Below are 11,819 nucleotides of genomic sequence, written 5' to 3' on the forward strand. Positions count from 1 at the left end.
GTTAACCAGCTGAAAGACTCAGAGCAGCAGCAGGGCTGAGCTGCTGAAATCCAGACAGCCCAACAGAGTTATTTAAAACACAAGGCTGCCTGAACCAGCTTTTCCCACAGCCTGGGAAAATACTCATTTCTCTTCTTTCAAGTTTTTCTCCTTTCCTAACAACCTTTTCATCCAGACAAGGAGTTCGGGTAGTCAGGTGAAGCAGTCTCATGAGCTTCATTAGCAGAAGCATGAAGGGTGATACGACTCCCATCTCCATGTGCAAAGATGAAACATACCAAAAAATGGGACAGTGTTCCAGAAAGTACCCAGTGTGACTATTGGTGAGCACCACGTGGTCCTCCTACATGCTCTGTGCTGAGACAAGGACATGGGGAACTGTTAGGTGAGACCATTCATGGGACATAAAGCATGTTGGTGACAACACACATCAGTTGCTCCAGGCCGGGGTAATCAAAGGTGAAAGAGCACGGTGCCACCAGTATCTGTTTTTGCAAAGCATGTGGGGAAGGAAAGGATTCTCCAGACCTACACCAACATGGCACAGTAAAATCACAGGAATTACTACCTCCTGGAGGATCCAAGGTAGATACGTGTCAGATAGATATTAGCCTTGAGAGCTCCCACTGTCCACAATTCCTCAACACAGTGATCTGAGATGGTCAGGAAAACTAATGACCCACACACACTGGCAGAGTGTATCTTAAAGTGTCTCAACTAATTTCAGAACAGGCATAGACTTAACACTCAGCTTGACAGAGCTTCTCACTTCCACGCAGAAGAGGAAGGGAAGATGGGCACCTGGAGCACAGTTGCTGCTCCCTATAGTTCAGTGCCAGATCATCCTTCTTCCCTGCAGCCAGTTTCTTCCACGTGGGCCTGTCTCCCTTTCCACAGCCAGTTCATACCCACAGGCATAAGTTTAATCTGAACAAGGACCACAGATACAGAAGAAGAAGGGATGCTGACATGGCCCTCTTTTTATTAGACTCTGATGCTTTGGGATATGGCCACCACACCTGTGCCACTTTCATTCTGTGAGGAATAAGGGGCCCTGCCTCTTCCTGCAGCTTCAGCAGCAATGCTGTGGCAAACCACGCTGCTGGTTGCATTTAGTAAGCCCCAGCCCAGCAGAGATCAGCTTTTCAGAAGCCACAAACAGCTGCAAGGTATTATTATAGTGGACAGATATGAAAGCCCTTCCATTGTGGCCACCTCGCACCCACCCAAACAACATATTCAGCTTGCAATACCAGAAATAAAAGTTAGAGTAACAACAACAACAACAACAACAACAAAAAAGCTAATAAAAATTAACCTGAGTTTTGTTAACTTCCTACAGACCACCATTGATGAAAATAGTGCCTAAAATACATCACTGAGATTTCCCTGCAAAGTACAGAACTCAGGCAGGTCTTTGAATGCATGACTAACACCCATGTCAGCATGGCGCTGATCTTCTCCCTTCATCACCCTCAGCATTACACATCCTCTGCTCTCCCATCCACATCTCTTCCTAATTTGCGTCTTGGAGAGGATGCCTCCCACAGGGCCAGTAACATGTGGTGTCAATTCGCAGATGTGGACCAGGGGAAATCAGCAGCACATATGTCTAGCATCATCTAACTTAAGTGAGTGAGCTGGAAGCAAGTACTCTGCAGTCATAGAGAAAGGCTGTTCCACAGCGCAAGGCAGGAACGTCATTTAAAGTGCACTGAACTGCCCTCTGGAGAAGCACACTAGTGCTCACAGTTAGATTAGGAAGATCATCTCCTTAGATAATCATTGGATTTGCCAGAGACCCTAAATTATAAGAGCAATCTCACAGTTGTGCAGAATGTTGCAAGCACTGGGAGTGGGACCCAGCTCAGACTTACCATGGCTGCCCCACACTCCCCAGGTACAGCATGGGACAGCAGAACAACATGCTGTCCCTGGCCCCAGGCTGCTGAGCACCAGCTCAGAGGAGGCCTGTACCACTAGGGGCTCCGAAATCAGCCATGCTCGCAGGCAGGGTGCGGCCTGCCCCACAGTTGCTTGGAGGGTGGCTGCCATTACCGCCAGCTCCCGGGCAGGGGAGTACAGCACTCCAGCTGCAGAGATAAAAATAGGAGAGGCCTCCCTTCCTCCCTTCGGCCTGCTCAGCAAGCGCTCACCATGCTGATTCATGCCACTTGAACGACTTTCTGCCTATTTTCCTCCCCAGCCTTTCCCAGCTTCTCCTTCCTCATCTAGCCTGCAGCTCTTTGCCCACCCTCCCCTTCAGCCGCCTTCTGTCCCTTCTTGCTTCCCCAGCTGCTCCCTACCCCACAAAGTTTCTCTTCTTCCCCACTGTGATGTTGGGGGCATCACAGATGTGGGTAGAGAGTGTGAAAAATACCCGTTTGCAGCCCTGCCATGCCTTCTGCTGGGGGTGGTTGGCAGGAAGCTAGGCCTGGTGCGAGCACCTGGGCTGCAGGTCCCAGCCCCTGCAAAGCCAAAGTGCAAACAGGGCACCAAGGGGAATCAGCGCCGCAGCTGTCCTCCCACAGCCAGTGTCACTGCAGGGCAGCATGCTGCCCGGGCCTGGAAGGAAGGCAAAGGGTGAAGTGAGCCACATGGCTGCTTGGAGTAAACCCAGGGCTCAGTCTGCAGCAGCTGCAGATGGGCTAATTTTGCCTAAGTTCTTGGATTTGTGCTGTGTTAAAAATGAATCCAAAGTTTTATGTTCTGGCTTTATGTTCTGGTTTTGTCACGTGTTATTACGTGGCTCCTTACAAAGGACGTTAATTGCATTTGTAAACACAGAATCTGTGATGGTAGACAATTCCAGCAGTGTAAATCCTAAAAGCTAAAATCCTGAGGTCAGAATCAGCTGCTCCATGGAAAGACATTACAGTTTTGGGTACTGGGTTATTTCTAAGCAAACTGCTTATAGGATATTTCTTTCCAGCCTCCGCTGCTGCTGAAGTTTGGTCTGTGCCTGAAAGAATACCAACTATGCTGATGACTTTCCTTATTTAAGCCTTTAAGCTCCTTTTTGCAATTAAAGGTGGATACCTGTTTTGGTGCTGTTTTTGCAAGCTGTGGGCTTTAGCCAACTAATGGACATTCAAGGGTGCAGCCTTTAGTTCAGTGTGACCTGCTTGCCAGCTACCAGAGTGGCACAAAGGAGTCATTGTGATGTTTCACATGAAAATTCATAGGTAGAGAGATACCTTCAGGAAACATTTGTATTCTGGTCCCAAAGCCGCCACATCATGCTTATATAAGAAGTGGAGCACTGACCACTTTTACTGATATTAATTCACTCTTCTAATGTTTTTGAAAACTCAAATCCTGTCATAACTGTGCTATACAGAAAGTAACGACAAGTTTATCATAGCAACACTGGCATAAATCAGGAATTATTCTTCTGAAAATACAAATCACTGAATAATTATTCTAGACAAACATAGCAGAATCTGTCCCATTCTCTGCAGAAAAAGTGCAGTGAAAAGCAGAATTTACACTAGCTGAAGCATAGCATCCCTGGTGTAGGAGATGCATAATTACACTGAAAATATATCTCCCAATGGGAAAAAATATCCTACAACTTCTCATTAGGTAATTGCAGATCCTGTTACAAGACATGTGTTATCTACACAGTGACTAAATGGCGCTCATCCCTTCCTAAGGTGCAAGGGCAGAGTCACCACTGAGAGCAGTTTAATAGGTTACCACCTCTCAGGAGAGCATAAAAGGCCAGCGCTCAGCAGGACATTCAGCACCGACTCATTAAGGCAGTTTTCTGGAGTCATCCGAGAGCTTTCCCGCATTACACAGCCCTAATGGCCATGCACAGGGCTTGAGAAAAACTTGTAGTTATGCAACAGGTGACTGCTGATTTTGGAAGGAAAAGTGGAGACTGTGGCTTTTGTGAGGGCAGGGGGAGTCATCAGCCGTCTTGCTTTTTAATTCTTCTGCAAGCGAAGGTGAATAAAAGTAGAAACTAAACATTCAGTATCCCAGGGCTTCACACTGCTGCAGAAAAAAGATAGCACTGAGAGCCATAAACCATGTGTGGCACTGTCATAGAGATAGCGGTAGTCACAGTCCATCTCCGGGCCCTACTTTGTCCTCGACTTCTACCAGCACCTCCCCACTCCCTTTGGTGGGACCGTGTGGGCAGCGCAGGTCCTGCTTCCAGGAACAGTGCAGGGACCAACAGATCACACTTCTGTAACCAAGACAAAAAAAGAGAAATGTCCTTTCCTAGCTGGAATATTGGTCAAATCCAGCCAAGGCTTCTCTGGAACAACAAGCAACTGCCTTAACAAGCAATCACATAAAAGATGTACAGGGAGAGGAGTCTGTCCAGCTAGAAAATTACTGCACTGGGAAGCAAAAGTAATACAGAGGAAAAGGCAGACAATGCTCACCAAGACAAAGGAGGCTGCAACATGCCAGTAATGAGATGAGCAGGTTTTCTCTCTCTGTTTTGGTCATGCCTCTGAACTAAATGCAGTTGTGAACTTATCACTTGCCACTGCAGTCATGGACAGCACAAGGTACAAAACGTAAGGGGCTTGGTAGATGAAAGCCAGATTTCTGATCTGGGAGAGCTGTCAATCAGCACATTCAGGCTCTTGGTTTGGCAACAGAGGGCCTATTAAAAAAAATAAAAAAAAAAAGATGAAATTAATGAAGAATATGTAATTTAATTTCTTAGTTTAAGCAGAATAAAATGTCTTGGGAATTTCCAGTATGGTTCCTACTGTAAAAAAAAAGAATAGTTTTTACATTCAGCCTCATAAATCTTGTGATTTTGTCGAAAGATGAAGATTCCCTTGGTGATTTGGTATTCTGGGTTCATACAGGTATGACTTTTAATCTCAATTTCTAAACCATATGCTGGTACATAAAATTTAAAAAGCTTCATAAATCCTTTTGCCCCAGTCATCCCATCCACCTACCCACCCCAGTAAGAAAAAAAAGATGAAAGAGAAGCCCATTATGATCTTTATAACTCTGACACAGTATTTTGGGGAATGAGGTGGGGGGTGGCGGAAGGGACACTGCAACAATATTTCTAGGTGGAAAATGTATAAAAATTTGTTGCTCCAGCAAAATTTCTATTTCCTGATAATAATCTGAGCTATTATAAGAGATTTGTCCTTACATAAAAGAGACTGGAGCATTTAAATTAGCCTTAAAGTATTAGATTGAGATAATTTTCTCTAATTAACCATTCCAATTTCTTCCTAAATGACTTCCCCCAGTAAGTCAAAGATACTTCCCTTCTTAATTCTGTTACTACCGTGTCTAAAATAAGTCTACACTCAGTCCTAGATTGTATTTTCTGCTACAGTGAACCTAACAAAGCACTTGATAATGCATGTAGCTGCTGCCTCTTGACTTCAGAGGATAATTAAAGTTTTCTCTCACCTTCAGCTAACGGTGTATCAGGGGGATTTTGCAATCTCACTTCTCTGAGTTCAGCAAAGAGAGCCTTTGCTGGAGGTATCTGGAAGGTGCCATGCTGTAGGGACCAGAGTTTAGGAAGCAGAGGAGAGGGAGAGGTGGTGTCCCCCTGGTGCCACAGCAGTGGCTGCACCAGGCAGAAGGACTCAAGGCAGGCAGTGGGGCCAGGGAATGGACAAAAGGATGAGTCCTCAGCAGGGACAGATGGGGGAAATGAGGGCAGGAATGGATCAACAGTGGGTACAGAACAGTGGCCTGTCCCCAAAACAGGCAGAAGAGTTTTTCTCCACACAGCCTCTAACATAGCTTGTGAAGATGGGAAGGCCAGGATTTTAAGTGAATTGTCTTAGTGTCACCACGTGCATGTCTCCAATGTTGTGCTTGTCTAGTAAAGCACTTGTCACAGATCACAGTCAGAGACAGGATACTGGATCAGGATGGTCCCCATCCCTTCCCATCCCTGACATTCTGTGATTCTGCGATTTTGTGCTTATGATTATAAGGGTTCATCTGTGAATGTGGGCTCTTAGCGTCAGCGGGAAGATAACATGCCTCCTTTTGCCATGTGGAGGTTTCCAGCAATCCATGAGCCATGAAGATACTTCAGTTATTCAGCTTCATACGTCTTACGTCAGAAGAGGGCCACCATATTTCTCAGCATGAAGTCCTATAAAGTCCTATAATCACTGAGGTGCATGCCCCCCACGCTGCACAGCACAAGCCCCACCACAGACAGGCCTCTGCAATAACCTCATGGCATCCTGAGCACAATGATCCTCTGTACATCACGAATAAGTTCAGCACGGCTATTTTAGTGTGAAGCAAGTAAGTCACTTGCACAGGACACACCATTTCATCTGCAGCATGCGGACTCTGAATTTCTGCGTAACAGCTCTGGCCAGGCCACTGAACATCTGGAATTACTGGCAAATGCCCAAAGATTGCAAATTTCAGCCAAACGCAGTTTCCAGCAAAGATGGCATATCTGGAAAAGCAGGAAGCGTAACAGTTTGATGAGCCCTGAGCCAGCCCATCCTGTCAAAACTGAAATCTCCTACTCACTCATTAAAAAATCAGCATTCCTTACAAGCGAAAACAAGTCATTTCTGGCTTTTATTAAGGAATTTCATCTGAAGGAGCAGAGTGATCCAGCCTTTCTGTTCTCTCCCCCTCTCCTGCTCACGTACATGCCCTCTGTTTTTCCTGGCTTTCCCCACTGACCCATGCCCCATTCAAAGCCAGGGGAGACACCAAAACTTCCGCCGATTCAAGCCCTGAGCACTCATGCAGAGTTTGTCAGGGGAGGATTGGCCTTCATGCAATCCAAAGCCATTTAGATTGCAAGCTTCAGAGAGGCGTTGGGGTTGACCAAAGGGAGGTCCCCGTGTCTCCTGAGTCTCACCTTGCTTCTGCAGCTCTTGCCTGGCGTGGAAGTGTACCAAGAGCAGACTTGAGGGAAAAGCTGGTTGCCGTCACAGAAAATGCTACGAGTACAGAAAAAGGAAATCACAAGAGCTGCAGCCAAGCTTCCCAGAGGCCAGGCCCCATGAGGAACCTGGGAAGTAGGGAGTGCATTTGTGAGAGTGGCTGTGGGCTGCCAAGGGGCTATGAGGTCACTAGTGGTGCACATCACCCCAATCTGCAGCCTCCAGTCTGAGATGTGCATGCCAGAGAGAGAGCCAGCATCACAGTTCTGGTTGGAGGAGCATTACAGCTCTGGGTAATAAATAGTCCCTCTTATTATCTAAGTGAAATGTGTTTAAAAAGGGAAGAAAACTGAGTATAAAAGCAGCTTGTATCATGTGCTCAGTATTCCTCTCTGTTCCTACCAAGGGAGGAAAGGTTGAATCCAACTGATTTTCAAAGCTCCCTTGCAAGCAGAAAATATCTTCTTGACAGGACTTCACCGTTCTTCAGTACATACTTCACCAAGGAGAGCAGAACATCCTCTCTTAGGGAGCAGGGCTTTGCTACGAACAAATACCATGTTTAACTGAAAAGTGAAGCAGCTCACAGAAAATGTCTGTGTTTTCCCTTTTCATTCAAGAAGTCATACAGTGTCTCAGAGATGGCATCAACTACTCCCATTGCTAGGAAAGAAAACCACGCAGACGTCTGAGAGCTGGAGTTAATCTTTGAGATAACAAGGAAATTTGACCATCTGGATAGAAAGGAAAACCCTACTGAGCTTTTGTGTGAGGTTTTATAAAGCATTAGTACAGCCTGGTGCAGCAATAGCAGTGAAGTAGTGCTTCAAAGCAGCTGCAGGCGAAGCCACATTGATAGCCTGGGCCTAGGTATTCAGTTTGTTTCACTCCAAGTCTCTGATCCCAGGCTGGTTGTAATGATTTCATGTCATCCAGCTCCTGCTCAGAGGACACTCGTGCACTGCTGGCAGGGAGATTTTTTCCACTGTCTTTTCCAGACAGACAGACACTGCTGGGAGCCTTATGCCCAGCACTGCTCCCTGTGATCACCCCACGGATTATCACACCGTGAAAAGCTTTCCTGTTTTGAGGGCACGGTAACAGTGCGTGGGATCCAGAGGAAAAGAGCTATCTGCCACAAAGTATGGGTGTGCTATTCCCCAACAGAACAGACACAAGTCAATCCAACAGAGCTGACTTGAGATGCTGCTTTTATTTGGCAGACCGCATTAGAGCAGTGGCAAAACAGTCTGCCCTAACACAGGTGGTTCCACAGATAGGGTTTCCCTTTAGGCTGGCATCCATACCTTGCCCATGTTTTCTGTCTCCTTAGCCAAAGGAGGACATCCAGCCTCCCCACGTGCATGTGAAGCATAGAGTGCTCCTGCAGGGACCCTTCCTTCCCGCTGGCAGGATTTCGTAAAGGCTCAGTGGCAACCTCTGGAGCAAGACTGAGACCCCATGAATTAACCCTGCAGGTAAAAGCCACCCTTCACTTCTGCTTTGAATTTGTTTTCTTTTAACCTCAACTGCTGGGTCCTGCCTATCTGACTAGTTGGTTGACCGAAAAGCCCTTTTGTCATCATGTTCCTGCTCCCACCAGGTACCTACAGATTGAGATGAAGTCAGCAGTTGGCCTCCTGTGTGATAAGTCAAACAAACTGAACTCACATCTCTTTCATTACAGAAGCAAGTCTTCTGGACTCCTAATTGTTCTCACTGCTCTTCTCATGGCCTCCTCTGAATTGCCAGCGTGCTTGTGAACTGCAGGCTCTGGGGCTGAAGCATTTCTGCTGCAGTCCCTCCAGCAGCAAGCCTAGAAAATTGCACCCCAGTGCTGTTCCTTGTCTCCCACCCTGGTGCTGGGACCTTTTTCCATGCTGATGCCCACTATCTCATTCTTTGCTGACCGCTGAAAGACTTTTGCTTGCCCACTTGGTCTATTTGCACACAGCTCAAGTGGGTTGTGTCATTTCAAACAGAAGCATCCTATTTCTGTAATTACATTATTTTCCCTCCTGTATATTGTAACTTATTTTTCACCCCTGAATGTGCAGGTCCAGCAGTAGTCTCATTAGTGATCACATCCTTTTCCACACTGACCCTACACAAACTGCTTAGACTCCAGACAGCACAAGCTAGAGACAACCCTTGCAGGTCCCATCCCTGCAGCCCATCATTGGAGTAGTGTCAAGGGGCATTTCAAGAACAGGGTAACCAACATCAGATTCACAGAATAAGAGGCAGAACCTTTCTCTTGCCAAACCTTTTCTTCCCCAGACATGCAACAAAACGTTACCCACACCAAACCAGCAAACCTCTGTGGGCTTTAATCTTACCTGTGACTGTTTCAGGGACCTCAAACAAACTAAGTGATAACACAACAAGTGCCATTTAAAAACAGAAGGATCACTGACATTGAGAGCCACAAGAACAACCACCTCCCTTTTCAGAAACATCTTAGGAGAGTCAATCCTTGCCCAGCAAACTAATCTGACTGTGGGCAGCAGCCTTCATAGCAGCAAGGACAAAGCTGTCCAGCAATGGAGGTACTGGAGCAGGTCCAGAGAAGGGCAACTAGGCTAGTGAAGGGCTTGGAAAATCAGCCTTATGAGGAGAGGCTGAGGGAGATGGGGCTGTTTAGTCTGGGGAAGAGGAGGCTGAGGGGAGACCTTATTACTCTCTTCCAGTACCTGAAAGGTGCTTACAGTGAGAGCGGGGTAGGTCTCTTCTCACTGGTGACAGGTGACAAGACGAGGGGAAATGGCCTCAAGTTGCACCAAGGCAAGTTTAGGTTGGACGCTTCTTTACAGAAAGGGTGGTTGAGCACTGGAATGGGCTCCCCAGGGAGGTGGTTGAGTCACCATCCCTGGATGTGTTAAGAGCCGTTTGGATGTGGTACTCAGAGATATGATTTAGCGGATGGTTGTTAGAGTTAGGGTACTATGGTTAGGCTGCAGTTGGACTTGATGATCTTTGAGGTCCTTTCCAACCTGAGTAATTCTATGATTCTCATCCAAGGCCATCCAGCTTCATCCATCCCATCAGCTACCTGCTTTGGAGGGGCTGCAGGGGACTTCTGGTTACTGTGCTCACTTTTCATCCTCATTACATGTTTTATGCAAAGTGCTCCTTTAGCAGTTACTGCAGATTTAAAGATTTGGCTTAGCACAAGTGTGAGCCCAAAATACAGCGAGGCACTGAGGCAGAGAGAGCACTGGGAAACACTTTTTAAAGAAACATTTGGTTAGGGTCTTTTCATTTAAAGACATTTTGATAAAGAGTTCCACTGGATTCTATTTAAACAACCTCTCAAGGTCTGTTTATCATGGTCCAGCTAAGGCAAGAGCACAGTGGGTTTCTGTTTGGTTTGAATTATTTTTACAGCATGTCCAGGAGGTGCCGATAGCCAGGGCTTTTGTTTGTTAACAAATTTCTGCTGTATGAACCTGTCAAACTAGAAAAATATTTTAACACCTTCCAGAAGCTGTTTATCTTCACTGTTACCCAAGACACTCTGAAAACAAAAATTGATATTTCATTTGGTTAACACAGAGTTGTTGTTACAGGGCACTGCACACAAAACAAAGGAACTTGAAGACTGAGGCAGTTTTGGGTAAAGAGAAAACCCCAAGTGCAGACATTGCCCTTCAGTTCTAACAGCATAGCTGTTAGTGCAGTGCATAAGGAAAACAAATCATTAAGTTCATGTACTCAAGGTCATTTTTTAGAGTAAATGCAGATCAGGTATATTTTACTTTGTGGGGTTCTGGCCTTAGGGTCAGCAGGCAGGAAGTCAGCGGCTGCTCTGGCTGCAAATTCCCCAAGAGCACTATTGTCCTTTCCCTTCTGCACACAGGGCACAGTGCTGTGACCACCTCCTCATAACTGTAGGCTGGAGAAGCAGGTGACAGCCTGAAGATGTAACCTCAGGTGCCGAGGGGGCTCCCATTCTAGATCAGTTGGAGAGCCCAAAACTCCGTTAGGTTGCTGGGGAGAAGAACATATGAAGGATCCCCAAAATCACATGACTCCCAAGGGACATCAGAGCAGCCAAAGCTACACCAGGCAGAAGCTTGCTTCTGCATCACACGGCTTTGGCACGTACCTCTCCATCCAACGTGAAGATTCAGGCACAAGGATGTTCTCTCTGATGTGTAGTGGACATTATTTATTTTCACACTCTTGCTACATACAATAAATGGAAACAGTAAAACCCGTTATACAGTAGCAAATATGATCTGTTGTAAATTGGCTGAGATTAGTAGCTCTGCGTGAAGTTCTCAGATCACAGAAACTGACTCTTAGATTGAGTAGCTTTTAAACCAATTATATCTGGATGGATACTAATAATACTACAGTGATGGGCTGAGGGAGTGCACACATAAACACTTAATACTAATTCAGAGCACATACATGCTGCCAGCTCCCTGCATTTCCTACTCCGTGTCTTTTAACTGCCAAAGCCACATTATGATCATTTCCAACTGTAGGTATCTTAATTTGGAAATGATCACTTCAAACTGTGTTAAAGCTTTAAGCATCCCACACAGAACTGATTGCTCCAAGATCTCCATTATTCTTTTTAGTATAGTGAATGCACACTTAATATTTCCTAATAGGTACTCAGAAGCGCAAGGCAGAAAAGACTTCTAAAATAACTCATGCTATTTTAGGAGAATCCAATTTAAACAAGTGCCAGCTAAAATATTTCTAGATTGAAAAGTTTTCTATAGTAACTTGTAAATGCAGAATCAGTCACCAGGACAATTCTAGCTGCCATCTCTTCTTATCACAGAGCTACAGTTCAGTCCAGTTAAAATTTCCCCATTAGAAAAACGGAGGGTGTGGGCTATTTTATCTATATATTTTTAAAACATACTCATGTGTTTCATGTGAAGGTCGGAGAATGCTGGAGTTAGCTCAGGAGTTTGCTCTCCTGTGTTGCAC

The sequence above is a fragment of the Gallus gallus genome, chromosome Z (genome assembly GCF_016699485.2).
Source record: "Gallus gallus isolate bGalGal1 chromosome Z, bGalGal1.mat.broiler.GRCg7b, whole genome shotgun sequence".
In the NCBI taxonomy this organism is placed as follows: Eukaryota; Metazoa; Chordata; class Aves; order Galliformes; family Phasianidae; genus Gallus; species Gallus gallus.